A 22,268-nucleotide genomic window follows, 5' to 3' on the forward strand; every position below is an offset into this window, starting at 1 on the left:
CTACTCCACCTCCTCCATTTGCTTATTTTGTTTCAGAAACTTCAGAATAATCCCTCCCCCTTTGCCATTTCTAGAGATAATCAATTGATGAATTGTCTGTATTATCTCTTGATGGGATCCTTCCCCTTCTGGCTTATACCTACTACTCAGACTTACTACTTACTGCTTAATTCTATTTGCTCTCATCTCATTTGATCTCCTGCAATAGCCTCTGCTAAAGGGAAATGTTTACTGCATCAATGGTGGCTTTATTCCCCTTCTTGAAAGATTTCATGACTCTCCATTCTCTCCCAAATAAAATCTCAATTTCTCTGGATTTAACATCTTTCAGAGTCTAAGGGGAGGCAGATTTTCCAGCCATATTTCAGCTTGCTCTGCTTCCCCACACTCTCTACATTGCCCTCTGATGTGCTTGCTCCTTACCCACCCTGAACCACCTTGGCCCTTTCTTGGAGTCATCTCTCACTCTTGGCTACCTACATCCACCCAGGCTGCAGTCTCCTTTCCTGATGCTATGGATGTCATCCCCTAGTTCAACCTGCTAGAGGGGCAGCTCCTTTTCATTTTTGATTTGTGTCCCTGGGGAGAGTGCAGCCAGGAACACAGGGGTACCCATCACTTGCTAGGTTATATTACATTGAAATGAATGAAACTGAAGAAATCTCAGCTGACCATCCATAATAATCTGAGAGAAGCACGTTAACCACTACTTGAAGCTACAACTATTTTCATCAAATTCATTGCCTTATAGGTAGAGCCCCACAATAGTGCAAGGATCTCCAAAGCCGATTCATTCTTATCTGTGGCTCCATCCACCTTGGGAGGTCAGAGCTTCTCCACAGCAAAGCACAGTCCTATGTGCCTGAGGCTAGCTTTCCTTGGCTCCCCCTCTGATACTGTGGCAGTTCCCTTTGTAAGGAAGGAATACAAATTTACAATCTAATGAAGAAGGAAACACTTTCTAGTGTGGAGCAAGTAGCAACATCTCTGCCCCATCTCAATCCTCTGGGAAGGTTCATTGCCACTGTAACCTATCCTCAAAAGACATAAACATAGGAGACCCACTGAGGCTGAGCTGAGCTACAATTATCAGTAGCTTTGTTATGTTCCAGGATAACCCAGAATCGGTCATTGGTGAAGAAAGGGGGTAGCTATTTGTATGATAAAAGCTCCTCTCCTGTTGTGCAGAAGTTCAACTGTGCTGGGGACTCCTCCAAATTAGTTGCTGATGCTGCATGCTATCCAGGATTTGGACTTTTTCCTTATGTGATCCCTTGGTCTGTACTCCCCTTACTTCAGCTTTTCACACGCAGATCTATCTGTGAAAGCTGTGAAGGCTTGCTTCCTTTGGTCAGATTAAATGGAGAAGCTGTATTAAGAAAATGGGGGTGCTTTAGTAAAGGAAAAAACTGAGGAAATATAAATGAGAAGTTAGACATTCCACACACTGCCATAGAACTCCCTGACAACTCCAGTATGCCCTCTTTCCTTCATAGATATTTGGATAAGAGGGCAAGTGAGCCCAACAGCAGCCTGTGGGCAGAGGAGTAGCCATGATGGGGAATAGTCTCTTCTATTTAGACTGGCTTTTCAATTCAAATCGTCCCTGGTTGAGTCTTACAAATTCCTATTCCTACATAATTATTCACTTAGTTCCTTCACCTGGAAATATTTTCTTCTTTCTCCCATCAATGAGTTTCTACTTGATCCACTAAGGGCTAAATTCATTTTCTATATCCTTTCTTTAAGGTCTCTTTAAGGATGTTGGCTCACAATAACCTGACTCTGAATTTTATTGATCTTATTACCTCTATATTCTTATGGTTCTGTGAGAGTAAACATTTAGCTATCTTAAAGGATGCACATCTTTTTCCTTGAAGGATAAGGACCAATTTATATATTTCTTTGTCTGATGCACATGCTCCAAGGCACGGGATCCCTGATCCCATACACTGACCCATAGAAATTGAAAGATGGATTACTTACTCCACCTATATGATTAAATCTAATGCCCTCCATAATATTCCCAGTAAGGGAGTCATCTGGTCTCAGTTGGCTATTAGAAATTGACTATGAGAACCAGGGTCTGAAAATTTCCTTGATTGTTTCCAACTTTGGACCAAATTGAATGATAATTTTTAATAGAGAAGTTTGAAGTATAAAATGGGAGTTCAAAAGTTAATTTCATAAGTATGGGACTAGAGAGGTAGCAATTTATCTGAAAAAGATCTAGGAGTTTTGATAGCGCACAAGCTCAATATTTAAGTTCATCTTATGATAGAATAGGCAAAAAGCAAATACAATTAAGAATATGGTGAGATGGCAACAAGGCCATGCTTGAAGAGAGAGGCAACACTCACTGCATTCTGTATGCTCTGGTTAAGTCAGTCCCTTCAATTCAGTTCTGAGTTTTAGGTGAGAAGATACAGGAGTTAACCACCCAAGAGAATTAGAGAGCCTGAGCTCAAGGTCCACTTAAGGCTCACCCCAAAGGGAAGGGCTTGGTGGCCCTGAATGGTCTGTCATAACAGAGGACATGACCCAAATTTTCCAACATTGATCATATCTTTGAAGAATGCCAGATACTTCCTCAATTCTTCAGGATTTCTACTCACCTTCTATCGGGAAGCAGCCTGTGGAGTAAACATCATAAATGGCAAGTCAAGTCATATGCAACTGGTCTTTTGGCTTCCTTCCTAGTAGGCTTTCACGTTCCCAATTAAGGAGCAATCGATGTCAATCAAAATCTAAACCAAGTGGGAATAAGATAAGATTTATTAAATACCTGTAGATAAGTAGAACAGTGGGTAGAGAGCTAGCTGAAGAGTTGGGAAGAGTGTGAATGAAACTATGTGGCAAGTGGATTCAGCTCTCTTCCTCAGTTTCCTCATCTTTAAAATGGGGATAATAACAGTACCTAACCATAGGGTTGTTATGAGATAATATATTAAGGTACTTTGCAAGCTTTTAAAAAAGTGTGTTTCTTTTTCTGAATGTTAAACTAATATTATTATTATTATGTTTTATTATTACTATTCATTACCAAGAGCACAATGCCAAGTAATTATTATCATGATTAGTTTAGAATATTTAACTTAGAGCAAATGAAAAATAAGCAATGGATATTGATAAAGTAATTTAAAGAAACAAAATTATAAAACAGTTTCTTATTCTATGCACCCTGGGAGTTCATTGATAAAAGACTTTTTTTTTCCTCTCTCCCTAGACCTGTTTTAATTTTACCATCTTTTTTTTTCCTCTTTTTCTCCAATGGCCAGCTCCAACCCCCAATGGGTCCACCTCCTGCCATGCTGCCTTTCTTTTTGGTGTACTCAGTCACCCAATCTCCCAACCCCCATGGGTGACCAATTCTTTGCTAACCTCTCTGTCTAATGGCAGAAGAAAGCTTTTCTTTTTGGGTTCAGTTCAAGAATCAGCACTTATTTATCAAGCCTGAGAACACTTCAGTCTAACACTTCTTTTGCTCTACTGCAGTCCCCTTTAAAAATATGCAGTTTTATGTATGTTGAATAGCTTTACACATACCAAGGTTTGCAACAATTTCATTTATCCTCATATCTATAGTAGGAGTTTAATTGTTTATTTAAACAAAATTGAATCAAGTGAGCAGTGCTCTGTTGGGAACACAATATGTAACTTTGCTTTCTTTACCTCTGGTAGATTTTTTCTTCTCTTCTTGTGAGAGGATGATCATGATTCAAGGAGACTGAGAGACAGTTGCTGTTCTCTGACCTCCCCACTAAGAGGCGATTGGGTTGTTTGACCTCTCTCCTCTTCCCTCTGCCTCCAATTTATTTTCCCAATCCACAAGCAATACCTGTGTCAGTGAAGGCTGCTTTGCAACTCCTTCAGATGTTCACAGCTGTGGAGGCTCTTCGAGAACTGACCTGCCCCTTACAGTTCACTTAGGCATGATCCTTGACAATTCTCTGTTTTTTTTTTTTATTTTAAATGTGATTATTTCCCCCCACATTTTGGTTAGTAAGTTTCCACATGCTAAGGAGGGCAAACAGCACCATAGCAGGTGTTGAATCTTGTGAAATGTCATGGAGCCAAACTTTCAAACAGAGAAGAGGACTAGAGTGAGAAAAGGCATTTAAGTCTCTCATCAGTCTCCTGGCTCAATCCTTTGTTATATTGGCCCATTTAATTATCCCAACTACTGGGTCTCTTCTCCCTTTCCTTCCTGTTGGGTTACCCAAAGGAACCCTGAGAGGATCCTACTCATGAAAAGCTCTTAAATGTTTCTGGTTTTTCTTGTCTGTTCAGGAACTAATGCTCAAATAGAGCATTTTTTCCAGGCAATGCTACCATGATTCAAGGTCCTGGGAGGGGGGAGTCTCAAAGAAATGAGTGACCCCAAATGATCTCAATTGATGGAAGGTAATATTTTTTTTGAGAATTTCCTGTTAGACATTTGCAATGACTGAAACATTTGGGGCACAACCAAGATGGTGGAGAGGACACATGTTTCTTTCTGATCTTCTTCCATGACCCTCAGACTAATTACCAAATCCAGCCTCTGAATTAGCTTCACATTGCAGAATCCACAAGTATTGGAAGTGTAACAAATTACCAGCAGGAGATGATTTGGAAGATCAACAGAAAAGGTCTTTTTCAATCCATTAGGGAGGCAGGCTAAGTGCTACCAGGCCAGGCACAGACACCGAGCACAGTGCAAAGTTCCAGAGTGGTAAGAGTTCAGCATGGCAGAGAATCTACACAGGCAGGAATGTACAGCAGTGTTGGCTACTCTGCTCTGACTTCAAGCCAGTAGATTAGCAGAGAAGTTATAAAACACCCAATGCAAACATAAAAGGTAAATAATGAACCCCCAAACAAATTTCATGGGACAAATTTCATGCCCATCCAACACCAGGAATGAGTCAGCATAACTCAGCACAGCTGCTGCCACTTGTAAAAGAAGCCACTGCTTGTAGAGGAAGCTTGGAAAATCTCCCCTATCCTAAAAGCAGATCTTAACTTTTTTTTTTTTTTTTTTTAAATGAGTAAAAAAAGCTAAGAGAATTCTGACAATACACAGTTTTTTATGGCGAAAGAGAAGAACAGATTTCAAACCCAGAGGAGACTAAAAGTAGATTGTCTCTAGATGAAGCCCCAAAAGGTAATATAATTTGCTCCCCATTATACAAGGCTCTTGTAGAAGAAATTAAAAAGGATATTAAAAGAGAGCTGGAAGAAAAATGGGGAAAGGAAATGAAAAAGGCAAGAGGATTTAGAAAAGGCATATAACTCATTAAAAGATAGATTTCAGAAAATGGAAAACGAAAACAACTCCCAAAAAAACAATTTGTGAAACAGAAAAAAATAAAGTAACTCAAGAACAGAATTTATGAAATGGAAAAGGAAAACTCCTCGAAAAATGGAATTCGGGAAATGGAAAAAATAATCCATAGACAAAACAACTCATTTAAAAACTCAATTGGACAAAAAAAAAGTTTTAAAAAAAGTAAATGAATAAAATAATTCACTAAAAATCAGAACTGAACAAATGGAAATGAATGATTCAATGAAACATCAAGAATCAGTCAAGCAAAACACAAAAAATGAAAAAAAATGTAAAATACCTAATTGGGAAAACAACTGACTTAGAAAATAGATCTAGGAGAAACAATCTAAGGTGGACTTTCAGAAAATCATGATAAAAAAGGTGCCTAGACATTATTTTTCAGGAAATCATCAAAGAGAACTCCTGGGATGTCATAGAATCATAAGGTAAAATAGCCATTGAAAGAATTTACTGAACACCTCCCAAAGAGATCTCAAAATTAAACTCCAAGGAATATTGTGGCTAAATTTCAGAACTAACAGACTAAGGCAAAATATTACAAGCAGTCAGAAAAAAAAAGCACAATTCAAATACCCAGAAGCCCAGAAGGATTACCCATGACCTAGCAGATTCCACCTTAAAGGAGCAAAGGGCATGGAATATGATATTCCATAGGGCAATGGAACTGGTAATGCAACCAAGAATATCCCATCAAACTTGAGAATTTTCTTTCAGGGAAGAAGATAGACATTCAATAAAACAGGTGAATTCCATTTATTTCTGATGAAGAAAAGACCAGAGTTGAACAGAAAATTTGACCTCCAAATATAGAACTCAAGAGAAACATAAAAAGGTAAAAAGAAAAGAATTCTTGAAAACTGTATCTCTGTTATGGGTATACATAGAGAGTGCATGTATAATTTAATTTTACTGTTATAAAAAAGAAACTAGAAGTGGAAAGGGGATTATGCCAGAAAAAAAGGGGGGAAGTGAAGGTAAAATGATGGAAATTACATTTAAGAAAGAGGCAAAGAAAATCTATTATGATTGAGAGAAAGTAGGGAGGAGAATAAACATTGTGTGAATCTTAGTCTCATCACATTTGGCTCAAAGAAAGGCTATATGAGGTTTCACAGAGAAACTTCACTCATAAAAAAGTGGGAGGGGTAAGGGGAAAAGGGAAAGAGTAAGCTAAATAGAAGGGAAAACAGAAATAGTAGGGGAAAGGTAGAAGAAAAAGGGGAAGCGACTCTAAAGGGGAAGGCTGCTTGAGGCAAGTAGTGCTCATCAGTAAAATACTAGGGAGGAGGGAAAGGGGAAATGGAAAGAGAAAAGTAATTTGGAGTTAATAAGATGGCAGGAAATACAGAATTAGTACTTTTAACCATAAATGTGAATGGGATGAACTTTCCCTTAAAGCAAAAGCAGATATCAGACTGGATTAAAAACCAGAATCCTATAATATGTTGTTTACAAGAAACAAATTTAAAGCATAGGGATACACACAGAGTAAAAGTAAAAGGCTGGAGCAGAATCTAGTATGCTTCAGGTGAAGTCAAAAGATCAGGGGTAGGCATCCTAATCCCAGATCAAGCAAAAGCTTGATCTAATTAAAAGAGATAAAAGAAGGAAACTATATCTTGCTAAAGAGTATCATAGATAATGAAGCAATATCAATATTAAACATATATGCAATCAAGTGGTGTACTAGTGGGTAATCTCAACCTTACTCTCTCCTGGCATAAATTCTATTTGGTCATGAATGTATTATCCTGGGAATGATTTTCTGTAATCTCTTTGATAATATTTTATTTAAAATTTTAGCATCAATGTTCATTAGGGAGATTGCTCTATCTTTGGGGAAAATTAAATGGAGACAGAAAGGAGTACACTTTCTTCTTGGCAGTTCATGGAACCTATACAAAAAATTGACCATATATTAAGACATAAAGATCTCAAAATCAAATGCAGAAAGGCATGATTTTTTTCAGATCATAATGCAATAAAAATTACATTCAATAAAAGGCCAGGGGAAAATAGACCAAAAAGTAATTGGAAACTATATAATCTCATCCTGAATGGGTAAAACAGCTATTCATAGATACAATCAATAATTTCATGCAAGTGAATGACAGTAATGAGACAGCATAAACATGCAGCCAAAATGGTAATAAGTGGAAATATTATCTCTCTAGATGCTTACTTGCATAAAACAGAGAAAGAAAAGATGAATTGGACTTGCAGCTAAAAAAGCTAGAAAAAGAAAAAATTAAAAATCCCAAATAGCAAACTTGAAATTCTAAAAATAATAAAAGGAGAGATTAATAAAATTGAAAGAAAAAAACTATTGAATTAATAAATAAAACTAAGAGATGGCTTTATGAAAAAAACCAACAAAATAGATAAATCTTTACTTAATTTGATTAGAAAAAAGAAAGAGGAAAATCAAATTGTTAGTCTCGAAAATGAAAAGGGAGAACTTTCCACCAATGAAGAGGGAATTAGAGCAATAATTAAGAGTTGCTTTGCCCAACTTTATGCCAATAAATTTGACAACCTAAGTGAAATGGAGGATTATCTACAAAAATATAGATTGCCTAGATTAACACAAGAAGAAATAAATTACTTAAATAATCCCATTTTATAAAAAGAAATAGAACAAGGTGTTAATCAACTTCCTAATAAAAAGTGCCCAGGACGAGATGGATTTATATGTGGATTCTACCAAATATTTAAAGAACAATTCACTCCAAAGTTATATAAACTATTTGAAAAAATAGGGAATGAAGGACTCCTACACCAAATTCCTTTTATGACACAGACATGATACTGATACCTAAACCAGGTAGGACAAAACTGAGAAAGAAACATTATAGAGCAATCTCCCTAATGAACATTGATGCTAAAATTTTAAATAAAATATTAGCAAAGAGATTACAGAAATCATTCCCAGGATAATACATCATAACCAAGTAGAATTTATGCCAGGAATGTAGAGCTGGTTCAATATTAGGAAAACTATTAGTATAATTATCTATCAATAATCAAATTAACAAAAAACATATGGTTATCCCAATAAATGTAGAAAAAGCATTTGATAAAGTCCAACACCAATTCCTAGTAAAAAACACTAGAGAGTATAGGAATAAATGGAGTTTTCCTTAAAATAGTCAGTAGCATCTATTTTAAACCATCAGCAAGCATCATATTTAATGGGGATAAACTGGAACCATTCCCATATAAGACTGGGGTGAAACAAGATTGTCTACTATCACCATTACTATTCAATATTGTATTAGAAATGCTAACTTTACTTTAATATATTTAATGTTTTGAATTACTTGCCTTCTAGGGGAGAGGGTGGGGGAAAGGAAGGGAAAATTTGGAACAGAAGATTTTGCAAAGGTCAGTGTTGAAAAATTACACATGCATATGTTTTGTAAATAAAAAGCTTTAATTAATAAAAAAGAAACTTAAGGACATTTTTTCAATTAAAGAAAGTTGTCCCTAAGTCTCTGGGTTTAAGTTGTCCAAAAGTTTTTGCATTTTAAGAGAGGCTCACATGTTTATTTGCCTATTTACACAGATCACAGAATTTACATATAGAAGTGACATTTCATTATCACCTTACCCTCATATTTCATTATTTCATTCTTATTTTATTGAGGTAAAGGAAGACAAGAGAAAAGCAATGGCAAAGCAAAATGGTTTGTCCAAGATAAGACAATCTGGAAGGCTAAAAGTAAGAATGTGTTATAGGAAGGAGCACATATGCAAAAGTAGTATTTGATGACATGTCACTCCTTTGCTACTCTCCTCTCTTCTTGCTACTAGCTTGACTACTTCTTCCCAAAGTATCATCTATTTCTTGCTTCGCACATAGCTCATTATTTTCTTTCTGTCTAGTTAATCTGTGGCAATTGATTTGCATTTCTTCCTCCACTGACTTCTAACCTAAACTGTTCTACAATACTTTTTTTTCTGTTTCCTCAATTTACTCACATGAATATTACTATTTAGTTCTGACTTTGACCCCATAATATAGTCACCTTTCTTTTGAATAATCAGGTATAGCCATTTAAATCCACAATCCACACATAGTGGATAATAATCCAATAATCTTAGTGACATGAGGTCAAAATTACCTTCTTGTATTAGAAATTCTAGTCCCTTTAAATTGTTGTCTAAATATTGGATAACTGTATATTGTTGTGTATAGGCTTTCATTCATGACTCATTTTATTTTATATTTTTAAATCTCTGTATGTACTGCTAAAAGTCTCAGAAACTGTTTTCTTCATTAAACCTGATTTGTAAATATGCATTTTGAAGAAAGGATTTTTATTTTATTTATTCATTTACTCATTTATTTATTTTATAGCTTAAACTCCTTTAACAAGATTTTAAGCAACCTGGTAAAGAAATTCTTCTTAGAATGTGTTAGGAATTTTCCAGGGACTCTGAAGTCATTTTCAGACAGAAGCTTCTTACTCTACCTTCCATATCATTATCTCATCTAAATCACCATTGTGCATTCCAAGAGTAATACTGACAAAAATATAACCTACATCCCTCTGGAGTGATTTTTAAAGTTTTTGTCATCATTGGCAAGGTTTTTAACCTTTGTTAATCATCAGAAGTGAGGCACCATCACCAATTTTAGAAGTGTTTCAAGTTTTTCTATAATGTTTTAGATCCATTCTCTTGAAAGACAACTGACTCTTACAATGTCATTCATACATAGGATTTAACTTTAATTGTAACCCCAGTCCCCACCTAATCTCAATATTCTAATTGATCCTTGGATCTTACCAACTGATTTCTCTACTAGAGACCTTTAGCTGCTCTCCTATTACATATTCTGGTGGGGGGGGGTGAAATACTAGATACTGGCTGTTCAGAGTAATCATTTTTTTTTCCCGAGAGTCCTACTTCAGTAAACAGGGTGTGGGGTATGTTCAGGGAAGACTAGTACCTCCAGCTAAAGGCTGCTGAGTTCTTACAAGGCTGCTTTCTATCTTTGATATTTTACCTGATCCATTTAATTCTTATCTGTGGCTCCAAGAAGCTGTAGCTTACACAGCAGCAACATCCTAGTCAACTTTTTTTGATAGACAGGCTGAGGTTGAGTGTAGGTAATCAAGGAGTCTCAAATTCTATGTTGGGAGTTAGGGGGGTGTCTACCCCAAGTATGTAAATTCTTCTTCGGTGTAATGGATAGATGAAAACATTTTGTTCCAAAGGCTATTAAGGCAAATTTAGCAGATATTGTGGAGTGCTTAGAGTTTCCTTAGTCTTTGAAGGAGCTAAGGACATCCACTGCATTTTGAGTCATCACATACTCTTGACTCTATCCTATCATTGAACAGTGCTTGCTTTAGAAGAGAGGGTGAGCTTGACAACTTTGTGCAACTTTGCTTCACTTAAATTCAATTTACATCATCATACCATTTCCCTAACCTCAAAGCCCTGTGGCAATTGATAAAGCAACAGGCACAGATACTATAAAACCCTGTGGTCATAGCATTGTGTTCTCACTAGAATTAGCAGTGGGAATCAGAAGCCCCTCTGCTTTTAAATATCACACTGCTCACCAATGGTGAGTGGAATCAACTTTTCAGAAGTTTGTACATTTTTAAGTTTCTTGACCACAAGGTGGGATCATGGGATCAGGATAGGGTTGGATAAAAAAAAAAAAAAGCAATTTGATACCTTTTTTATCCCCTTCCTCACACTTGGAGGTGAGCAGTGTGAAATCTATAAACACCTACAAACTACAGAAAATCCAGTGGAACAGCATTTGCTGCAAGAGAATTTAGCAGTTATCACATTCAACCAGCAGCTCCAAGTGAAGCAAAGCTGTAAAATGAAGACCAACTTAGTGAAGTAGGAACTGGATACATATTTTCTGGAGTGGCCACAGTGAAAGGGAATGTCATAAAGTTAGTGTGGATTTTGCAATCAAAACTTATCTAGTAAACAAGCTCACGTTTTCTAAAGAAATGAATGATGTGATTGCCACTTGTAAAATGCCAAGCCACCATCATCAGTACCTATGCTCCCACCATGATGAACCCTGATGAGATCAAAGGAAAATTTTATAAAGTCCCAAAGACCTTATCATAAATGTGCCAAAAGAGGACAAGCTTATAATTCTGGGTGACTTTAATGCTAGACTAGGCTAAGATTACCACCCGAGTCATTGGGAGGAAGAGAGTTGGAAACAGCAACAACAATGGCCATTTACTATCTCATGACTTTCTCATCACCAACACTGTATTCCATTTACCTAAACCATAACCTAACCCTAATCTGAACTCTACACCTCATGGAAGCATCCTCACAGCAAACACTGGTATTTAATAGATTATATGATTGTAATAAGAAGGAAAAGATAGGATGCTAAAGAGTAGTAAAAGTAATGTATGGTTCAGAGATCTGGACCAATCATAGACTTATCTTCTCCTAGCTGAATATTCACATTAAACAAAAGCAGTAGCCCCAGGATAAAAAAACAGTAGGGCTTCTTTGATAGGGAACAGTTTGTTGTTAACTTGGAGGATAAGTTGAACCAACACACAGTTGGCAAAAATGGAGCAGAAAAGATTTGGTGTGCAGCACTGCATTTGCTCATCTGGATCAAAACACAAACATCAAGACTGATTGGTTTGATGAAAATGATAGAGAAATTCAAAAGCTGCTAAATGAAAAACGAGAACTTTACAGAGTATACCAACAGGATAGTTTATCCATCTCTATGAAGATAGCATTCAATTTCATCAAAAGTAAAACAATCAAAACTTGGAATGCAGACTTCTTGGCTTAGTAAGAAAGTAGATGAAATTCAGTTTTATGCTGATAGTAACAATCTAAAGTTTATGATGCACTGAAGGAAATTTATGGGTCACAGACTTATGGTGCATCTTGATAAGTATAGTTGATATTTACAAGATGGGGAGTTCATTGCTCATACAAAGGCTGGCTGATTTTCAAGATTATATGTCAAGAAGAATCTATGACCCTGGACCTCAAAAATTCCTTCGTTGCTCCTCTTTATAAATGCAAAGGAATAATTTTCCTGTGACAATCACAGAGATTCTCTCAGTCATTGCTGAAAAGATCCTTGCCAGAGTCCTACACCTATATCATGTACCTAGAGTCAGAGTGGGTTCAAAAGTGGCTGAGGAACAGTTGATATGTGATGACTGACTGACAACTCCAGGAAAAATGCCAGGAACAGAAAAGAAGTCTGTATACATTTGTACTTCTAACCAAGGCCTTTGACATAGTCATGAGGGCTTATAGAAAAAATATGGTTGCCTAGGAAAAGTTGATCAGTATAGTACATGAATTTCATGATGGCATGCTCGCTTGGGTTCTGGACAATGAACAATAGTCTGGAGCTTTTCTAGTCACTAGTGGAATGAAACAAAGCTATGTGCTTGCTCCCATGATTTTTAGTATGATGTTTTCAGCCATGTTGCCAAACGCCTTCAATAAGGACACATATGAATCCAAGTCGACTACCACACTGATAGTAAATTCTTTAACTTGAAAGTTGAACTATCAGTTAAAGCTCAGGGTGAAGTTTTGAATGCTATGCATACATTGTCTTCCCTTGGTATATCCAGGGATGTATATTGATAATGAGATTGACAGATGCATTTCTAGAGCTAGATCAGTGTTTGGGAGACTCCAAAAGAAAGTATGGAAGAGGAGAGGTACTAGACTGATTACCAAACTGAAGTGTTGGGCTGATGTCATTATTGTATAAAACCTAGACAGTGTACCAGCACCATGCCAGGAAACTGAATCACTTCCATTTGAATTGTCTTAGGATGATAACAAAGTAGTCAGAAAAAGTGATACAATGACACTCAAGGTCTCTCTTAAGAACTTTAGAATCAATTGTATGACATGACAATTGTATGACAATTGTATGGCATAGGACCTCCCAGTATGGGAATTGGGTGTTCTGATGAGCACCTCATCAGAGAAGGTGCTGCACTTATGTGCAAAGAGGAACTGAATTAACCCAGAAGAAACATGAGATGAACAAAGTTAAGAGAAGCCATAGGAAATGTTCACCATGACAATTTGTTTCCATTTTGTGGCAGAGCATTCTGAGCTCACATTGATCTGATCAGCCAAAGTCAGACACACTGTAACTCTACTCTTAAACATAGTGATGTCATTTTGATCCTCTTTGAGAATGAAGGACAACAACCAACCAACCAACCAGCTTCAGTAAACTCAAAATTATACATCTATTTTCCTTTCCTTTCTTCTCTTCCATCCTCTTAAAATAACAAGAGCCAAAGCTTTTATTTTTATTCCAACTAGCACCACCTCCATTGGAAACTCATTTCAGTTTCCTTTAGAAGATTTACTAAAGATTTGTTCCTAAGGAGTGTTAGAGTGCTTTCACCTTTTCTTGGAAAGAGAGCTCAGTTTCCACTTCAACTTGAGAAATCAGGTACTCAACCAGTATAATACCAAAATCTTAAGACTTGAAGAAATATAATGAACCATTTCCCCTACTCTGCCATTTGGTTAGGATTTCAGTCTTATTTTTAACAACCATTTGTAGATGTTGAAACCTCATACCAAAGGATTTTGTTATTTTGTTTAGAGTACTTCATCACATATTAATGGCTTGACCTCCCCATTTAATTGCCTTTTTATTTTGAAAAATTCCAAAGACAAATCCTATCTCCCCTCGAACCAAGCTTCTCTCAGACCCATTTGAATCAGTTCTATATCCATTCCAGTTATTTCCTTGTTTCTTACATTCTGCTTAAATTTTTTTCTTTACCTTGGCTTCTCTTGCCTACTTTTTGCTCTTCCTTCTTGAATTCTTTGGGTCCTGCTCCCCAATCTTCCTTAGCATCGTCAATCTCTTTTATTGTTCTTAATAAGTTTATCTTTCTTTTTTTTCCATCATAAATAAAATATAAACCTGAGATTGTTCTCTAATTTATCTAAATTTCTCCCATCTACAACTGCTGACCTATTTCACATTCTCAATCCCCCCTGAAAATAATCTACACAATGACCTCATCCTTTTTATTGTGCTGAATCCGTTGCTACTTTTTCCCCCACTCACAGTACGCCAAAGAATAATTGGCTATTATCTAATTATTTAGGCTTGACATTTCCATTTTAAATGTTATTTTAAAAAGTGTTAGAAATATCTAGAAGCTATCTACAGAGAGGAAGGAGCTGGACTTCAAGAATAAAAGCTTTTACACCCCTAATCTTACCTTCCATCCCCACCCCAAAAATCATACTGAAAGGAAATCCCCCTAACACTCAAAATCTCAGCACAGCTCCCAACATTTCCAGACTGTGTCCTTTGGAGAAGTTCAACTTTAGAATCAATTTGTCAAGCTCAGAAAACAAGTTTATATTACTCCTTTGGGATTATACTCCATTTTGATTTGGTTATTGGTTTGTTTATTATAGTAAAAATTTTGTTTCCTGGTTTAAATGTCTACCATATTTATCAGACTTATATCTTTTGTGTGTATATATGAAATTTTAATTTATTTCACTTATCCTTTTTAAAAAGAGTCCAGTTTTATTGCTCCACTGCTATCATTTTTTATATAGCCTGTATTTTGGGTTTCCTCTGCCTAGTACATTGTAAGATTTTGAGGATAGGTGCTTTCTCACTTTTAAATGTCTCTCTATTACTTAGCATAGTATAGAGTGCATGGTAGATGGTTAACCATGCTTAGAGATATCTTGAATGAAATCCCAAAGGAAAAAAAAGGCTCTGAAGGCAACTGTCAAGTAAGAGTCTTCAGATTGTCCTTTGGGATGAGCATGTATTAGATGATGGCTTCAATGGAAAACTACTCAATTAGAAGTGTAAGCACCTCTCCTCACTATATAGTGATAGTTGCCATCTGCCTTTTTCTTTTGACCAAAATTAAATACAGAAATCCAAGCTTCACTTTTGACATTTTCATTGCTTCTCCTTATGTCCCTTGACTCCTTCCTACTTTTTCTACCAGGTTATTTGCCGTTTATCCAATAAGAGTCAGGAAATAAAGAATACTCTTCAATATGAGTATTTGCTTGTTGTGTAGCAAACTGAGATGGACCTATTACAAATCCCAATCCTCCCACTTGCCCATGTGGACATTAAAAAAAATAACAATTTACACGTTTAATTCAGTTTCAATGGACTCTAGAAATGCATTTCTCTGAGAAGAACATAGTCATCTACATTCACATTTTACTCCTTAAAATTTCACTCTCTGTAGGTTCTATTCCTAATTAGTTAATTTTCCTTTACTCTAACTTGGAAGATATAATGAGATGTGAGTTTAATGTTATGCCATTCCTGTGTCTTTCCTCACATTGGTTAACACTTGGAAATCATGAGAAAGTCCATCTGAATTTATCAGGGTCCTTCTTCTAAATGGACAGCTGAACACAAAACAAAAGTTCAGCCTCAGCTTGAAAGTCTTCAAAGAGAATGAACTTCTCATTTCTTGAGTGAATTCCTTCTATTTCTGGAGAGCTGTCAATAGGGGAAAAAGTAGTTTGTTGTGTTTTTATCTTTATCTTTATCTCCTTTGATCAGGTGTATATATTAGGCCCTTTGTAAAAATCTACCCATTACCTTCTGTTTTTTAGGAAAAAAAAAAAAAACAGGAGTTTCTAAAGTCTTTTTTATATAACAGAATTTCAAATATTAGAAGACAAACTATGGTGTCCCCCTCTTTTCCCCATCAAGTCTCTCTTTCCTAGGTAAACAGACATACTTCTTTCAACTGATCTTTATTTATCATATCCTGAACACCCCTCACCATCATGCTTACTCTCCAAGAACCCTCTTACAATGGGTTTCTTAAATTGTGTTTCTTTCCTATAATAAACACAATTCAGCAGAAGAAATTTGAAGAGGGTGAATTACAATGGAACTCTCACTTTATCAACTCCTGAACAGAGATCTCTTCATTCAGCCCAAGATGACTGGATTTTTGGTTCCCCATAAAACACATTATATATGTTAACCCAGAATGTGCATGACAGGAGGTTGGTAGATTAACAAAAAACACACACACATGCCCCTTAGAAGATCTAAAAATAAATGTACAGAAGATGAAAGGAGGACCAACAACAAAAAGAGATAATAGTATAGTATCATTTTCTGATAATCATTTGATAACTATACCCCCCCCAGTAATCTGAGGCAAGTAAGACAAGCTAAGACATCAAAAATGCTTTATTAATTTAGCTGCCTTGGGGGAGGGGAGAATAAGAGAACCAAGAAGGCTCAAGATCTGTGTTTTCAGAATTTTTTTAACTGACAACAAAGTCAAATGACAAAGTTGTTCCATTTTCCCTTGATTTTTGTTTTCTTTGCAGAAGAGAATGACTGGAAATCATAGAACCATAGAATGAAGTTGATACTGAAGACACCCCTCCCCCCAAAAGAGAAGTTAATGAGAAGAAAGGTCCCTTTTAAGTTTATTTTTGTGTGTCATGCAATGCAATATATCATCAGGAGCTGAAAGCAGCACTGGTCGTTAAGATTGTGGAGTCACTCTAAGTGACAACTGAATGGAAAATCAGAGAGGTGTTCTATAAAATTAGAGAAGAGCCAAAATTATTATGACTTTCAAAAAAAAAGATGATGGGAAGGATCAGAATAGAGTTTACAAATGACTGGCCCATGAGTTTGAATTTGAGTCTTATTAGCAAAGAGATGGTGAGTGATTGTCTTCACAGAAAAATTATGATTACATAATACTGATGTGGTTTCATCAAAAACCTATCATGCCAGACTAGTCTCATTTTCTTTTCTTGACAGGATTAATATACTATAGATAAGGAGAACATTATAGAGGTAGTTTACCAAGATGTTAGCAAACATTTTGTTGAGAAGATGGAGATATTTAACAATATAATCAATCAGATCAATTTTGTGTTCTTGGTTGGAGGAGAGGGCTCAAAGAGAAGCAGTTAGTGGCTCAGTATTAAATTGGTAAAAGATTTTCATTGGAGGACACTTGGGATCTTTACTTGGCCTTTTGCTGTGTAATGTTTGCTATCGCTTATTAGATAAAGGTCTAAAGTAGCATGTTCATCAAATTTGTACATGACACAAAGCTGAGAGTTTACAATTAAGATGGCTGATAATAGAGTCAAGGTCCAAAAGGACTTGGACAGGCTGTACTATTGGCTGAATCAAGTAGATGAAATTCAGTGGGGATGCATATATAGTCCTATGCTTGAGTATAAAAACCAATCCTATTTACAAATATAAGATGGCAGGTATTCAAAAAACAAACTAAACAAAAGCTGGAGAGTTTAATAGACAGTAAAGTCAATAATGTGTGATGTTGTAGCCAAAAAAGCTCATGGGATCTTGGGGCTACATTGGGAGAAGGGAATCCCACTGTATTCTGCTTTCCACAGATCTCCCCAGTAGTGCCAGGCATGGGGTTTTTAAGAATGACTCTGATAATTAGAGAGTATTAAAATGGTAAAGGGCCTTGAGTTCATGGCAGATGAGGAATTTTAAAAGAACTGGACATATCTAATCATGTCTAGACTGACAATAAAGAGATTTTCAGAGACTAAATGTGTGCTAACTAGCTCTAAACCTTTGAAGGGCTATGTGGCATAGTGTACAATTCTGGAATGGAGTCAAGAAATCTCAAAAGAGTTTTAGACACTTACTAGCTATGTGACGCTGGCCAAGTCACTTAATCCTGTTTGCCTCACTATCCTCATCTATAAATTATGCTGGAAGTGGAAATGTAAATTTCTCCAGAATCTTTGCCAAGAAAACCCAAAAAGGGATCACAAAGAGTTGAACTAAAAACAAAACAAAACCGAGCAACAGATCCTAGAAGATTAAATCACAGAGGTCAGAACTAGGAAAAATGGAATTAACCTTAATTACATCAGGAAAAATCTTCTAAAAAAGGAGAGCTATCTAAGAGTGGAACGGACTACATCCCCAGCTGATGGAAGCCACAAAGAGGAGTCCCTTCAGACCTTTAGAAACAGACGTTAACTGACCCACTGCCAAATATAGTAGAGAGGGGATTGCCCTAGATTGGCTGATATGACATCTCTTGTAACTCAAATCCTGTGATTTGAACAAGGGAATTTCCTAGATGGGGGCATTTGAAGGTTTCAGGAATCATTCTTGAAATCCTCATTGTCATCTTTTGTATTAAAAAATAAACAAGTAAATAAAACCCCTATTTAAGATTAATGATTCAATATTATTTTGACAGATTGGAATAGTGGGTTAAAATTGATAATATATTTGGCAAAAATAATTTAACACTACATTTAGGTATTAACAGTAATTTGGATAGTTATAGGGTGAGAAGAAAGTCCTGGAATTATAGGGAACCACAAGATTATTGATTGAAGATTCATTTATTAAAAATTCAAATGAAAACCTCATGTGAAATGATGCAAAACATTTCCATAAAGGTCATGTGGGAAAAATAACACATCTCCCCTCCTAATGAAATCCTCAAGAAATATATATAAAGAGACAGGAGTAGGAGGAGAATACTTCAATCTCATTTCAAACACAGTTCTTTTTCTAGGTAGGGACAGGATTTTCACCCTAAGTCCTTTAGAATAATCCTAGATCACTGTACTCTTAAGAATAGTAAAATCATTGACACCTGGTTATCCCAGATCATTGCTATTTTTTTGTAAATAGTACATTTTACTTTTGAGTTCACAGAGCACTTTCCAAGTATTTTTTTTTTCTGTAAGCATCCTGTTAATTTCCTAGAACAATAATTTTCCATCACAAACACATACTGCAATTTATTCACCCATTCCCTAATTGATGCATCCCCTCAATTTCTTTTTTTTTTATGTTGCACTGAAAATGAGAGTATAGGTCAATTTATTTTATTAAAAAACCAATTTTTTTGGTATTCATGCCTACTAGTGGTATTGTTAGGCCAAAGAAAAGATATGCATGAATTTATAGTCCTTTGGGCATAAATTTTATCTTTTGATCATTGGGGGATGGCTGTTATTTTTTATTTATTTGAGAAATAAGACCCTATCTGACAAAATTTCTTCAAAATTCTTTTTACAATTATGATTGCTAACTGTATTCTCCCCATTTATTCTCTCTCTTTCCCTCTGTCCATTTTTCTTCTAACAAATGCCTCCTCCAATATGCCCTCTCCCCTTTCCTATATCCCATTCCCCTCCTATTTTTCTGTAGGGTAAGATAAAGATTTATATACTCATTATATACTATATTAATATACTGTATCTTATTTTCTCTCTGAGAAAAGCTTTTACTTTCCTCTTTTTTATGACAATGTATACCATTCCACTTTTCTCTTTGTCTTTTCCCAGTATATTCCTTTCATCCCTTAATTTCATTTGTTAAAAGGTATATTTTCCCTTTATATTTAAGTCAGATCTGTGCCCTCTGTCTATATGTACTCCTTCTTCCATAATAATGAGAAAGTTCTAATGGGTTACAAGCATCCTTCTTCCATGTAAGAATGTAAACAAATAAACTTTATTCAGTCCCTTATGATATCAGTATCATGACTCTTGGGCACTGAATGACCACCTTTTCTTCTTAAGAGTATACTCAGTTTTGATGGGTAAGTGATGCTTGGTTGTAATCCTAGCTCTATTGCTCTCTGGAATATCAAATTCCCAGTCCTCTGGTTCTTTAATGTAAAAGTTGCTAAATCTTGTGTTATACTGACTATGGCCCCATCCACTATACTTGAATTGTTTCTTTCTGAATGTTTGCAATATTTTTTCCTTGCCCTGAAGTTCTGGAATTTGCCTATAATATCCCAGGAGTTTTCATTTTGAGATCTCTTTCAGGAGGTGACTTCAGCAAATTCTTTCAATTTCTATTTTAATTTCTAGAATATCAGAACAGTTTTCCTCCACAATTTCTTGAAAGATGATGTATAGGCTCTTTTTTTTTTTTGATCATGACTTTCAGGTAGACCAATATTTTTCAAATTATCTCTCTTGGATCTATTTCCCAGGTCAGTTTTTCCAATGAGATTTCGCATTTTTTTTCTTTTTTTTTTGTTTTTATTATATCAATTTCTCATAAAGTCATTAATTTCTATTTGCTCAATTCTAATTTTTAAGGAATTGTTTTCCTCAGTGAACTTTTGCACTTCTTTTTGGCCAATTGTGCTTTTAAAGGCATTCATCTCATTAACATTTTTTGTGTTTCCTTTTGTATCATTTTCAATTATTTCCCTAATTTTTCTTCTTCCTCTCTCGATTCTCAAAATACATTCTGAGGTCTTCCTTAGTCTGAGACTAATTATTCATAACTAATTCTTATTTTTCTTGGATGCTTCGGATGTAGAAGCTTTGAATTTGTGGAGTTTTTTTTGTTTGTTTGTTTTCTACTCAGTTTCCTAGACTCTTTGTTAAAAGTATGACTCCATTTCCAGGGTGAAGGGTAGGTACACTGTCCCAAGCTGTTTTCAGAGATTTCCCTAGGGATCTGAGCACAAGCACACCTTTCTGCCCTGAAACTGTTAAGTGTGGCCTTCTCTAGCTGTGAGATTTAGTGTGCCAAAGCCATCAAGTCTAGCCCACCTGGGGCTGGGGCTGGAACTGCCCTGGCCCTGGATCGCACGCTGGACTCCCACCCTGTTGCCAGAGACTTTCTGCTGATCTCCTGTGGCCTCTTTGATGTTTCTGGGCTGAGAGATCTAGAAACCATCAGTACTTATGCTAATTGAGAGATCGCCAGACCCATTCTTGCTTTACTGGCTCAGGGCAGGGCCTACAGTAGCTGCTTATAATTGGAACTGCATGCTAGACTCCCATTCTGGGGTCACAGACATTTTCTGCTGACCTTCTAAGGAGTCTTTAGCTAGAAAATGTTTATTTAGAGTCCTTTACGGGAATTTGGAGTACTTTTTTTTGGAATTTTTGGAAGAGGTTGGGCAAGTTCCTGCCTTTACTCAGTCATCTTAACCCCTCCTCAATTGTGTTTCATAATGATCAGCGTATAAACTCAAATGGTTCCAGAAATACGAGAAAAAGATAGTGATGGATTCTGGTAGGAATAGTATAGCATAGAAAATTTAATAAAGAAACAAGATAGAAAGACTTCCAAAGAACTGCCTTTAAATATTTGAGGGACACTTTGTATAGAAAATTAAGGTTTCCTCCTATTAAAAAAAAAATAGAAACTGGATAGAGATATGGTAGAAGCAGATTTTTCTACATAAAAAAAGAAAGAAAACTAACCCCTAACGCTGTCCAACAATGAAATCAGCTGACTTACAAAGAAGTTTCCCAGTGCTGCAAATACCTAAATTACTCAAAATAAGTTATTATGTACCAGAAGCTGCCCTAAGCTCTGGGGATATCATTTAAAAATGGGGAGTTGGGAAATCAGTCCCTGTCCTAAGTTTACATTTTAATGGGAGAAACACATGGGTACAAACATTAAACCTTAAGAGTAGATCCAAAGAATCTATAATCTTATAATCTATATCAGATTGCTTGTACTTTGGGGGAGGGGGGAAGTAAAGGAAGGGAGGAAGAAAAAAATGAAACTCAAAGTCTTACAAAAGTGAATGTTGAAAATCATCTTTATTATATAATGGGAAAAAATTTTAAAAATATTAAGTGAAAAAAGGAATCTTAGAAAGGTGAAGCTAGATGATCATCTATTAAATATGTATTTAATACATATTTAGTATGTCTTTGTGAAGTATTGTGTGTGTTGCACAAGCTAGGAAGGTAGCCACGAGTTAGTGATTATCCTTTATAATGATGATGAGTCCATGAAATCAGAAGCAGGAATGGACATCTAGAATTTTGGTTCTACCCAATTGAGGTGAGATAATTCAGTGGAAATGGAAGGGAACGGGTACCCAAAAGTAAACAGCCAAGAACTTCTAGTCTTGAAGATTAATCAGAGAAATTGAGACAGTGAGGGCCA

General features: G+C 35.9%; 1 long non-coding RNA gene across 1 annotated transcript in view; it reads right to left on the minus strand.

The window, feature by feature from the left end:
• Nucleotides 1-818: 818 nt before the first annotated feature.
• Nucleotides 819-22,268, minus strand: part of LOC127547219 (uncharacterized) — a 54,181-nt gene continuing 32,731 nt past the window's right edge. The window contains exons 2-3 of the long non-coding RNA XR_007950097.1: nt 2,616-2,747; nt 819-1,369 (exon numbers count right to left, since the gene is read on the minus strand). This is a non-coding gene — a long non-coding RNA (uncharacterized LOC127547219). The remainder of the gene's footprint in view (nt 1,370-2,615; nt 2,748-22,268) is intronic.

Source organism: Antechinus flavipes, chromosome 2, assembly GCF_016432865.1.
Source record: "Antechinus flavipes isolate AdamAnt ecotype Samford, QLD, Australia chromosome 2, AdamAnt_v2, whole genome shotgun sequence".
In the NCBI taxonomy this organism is placed as follows: Eukaryota; Metazoa; Chordata; class Mammalia; order Dasyuromorphia; family Dasyuridae; genus Antechinus; species Antechinus flavipes.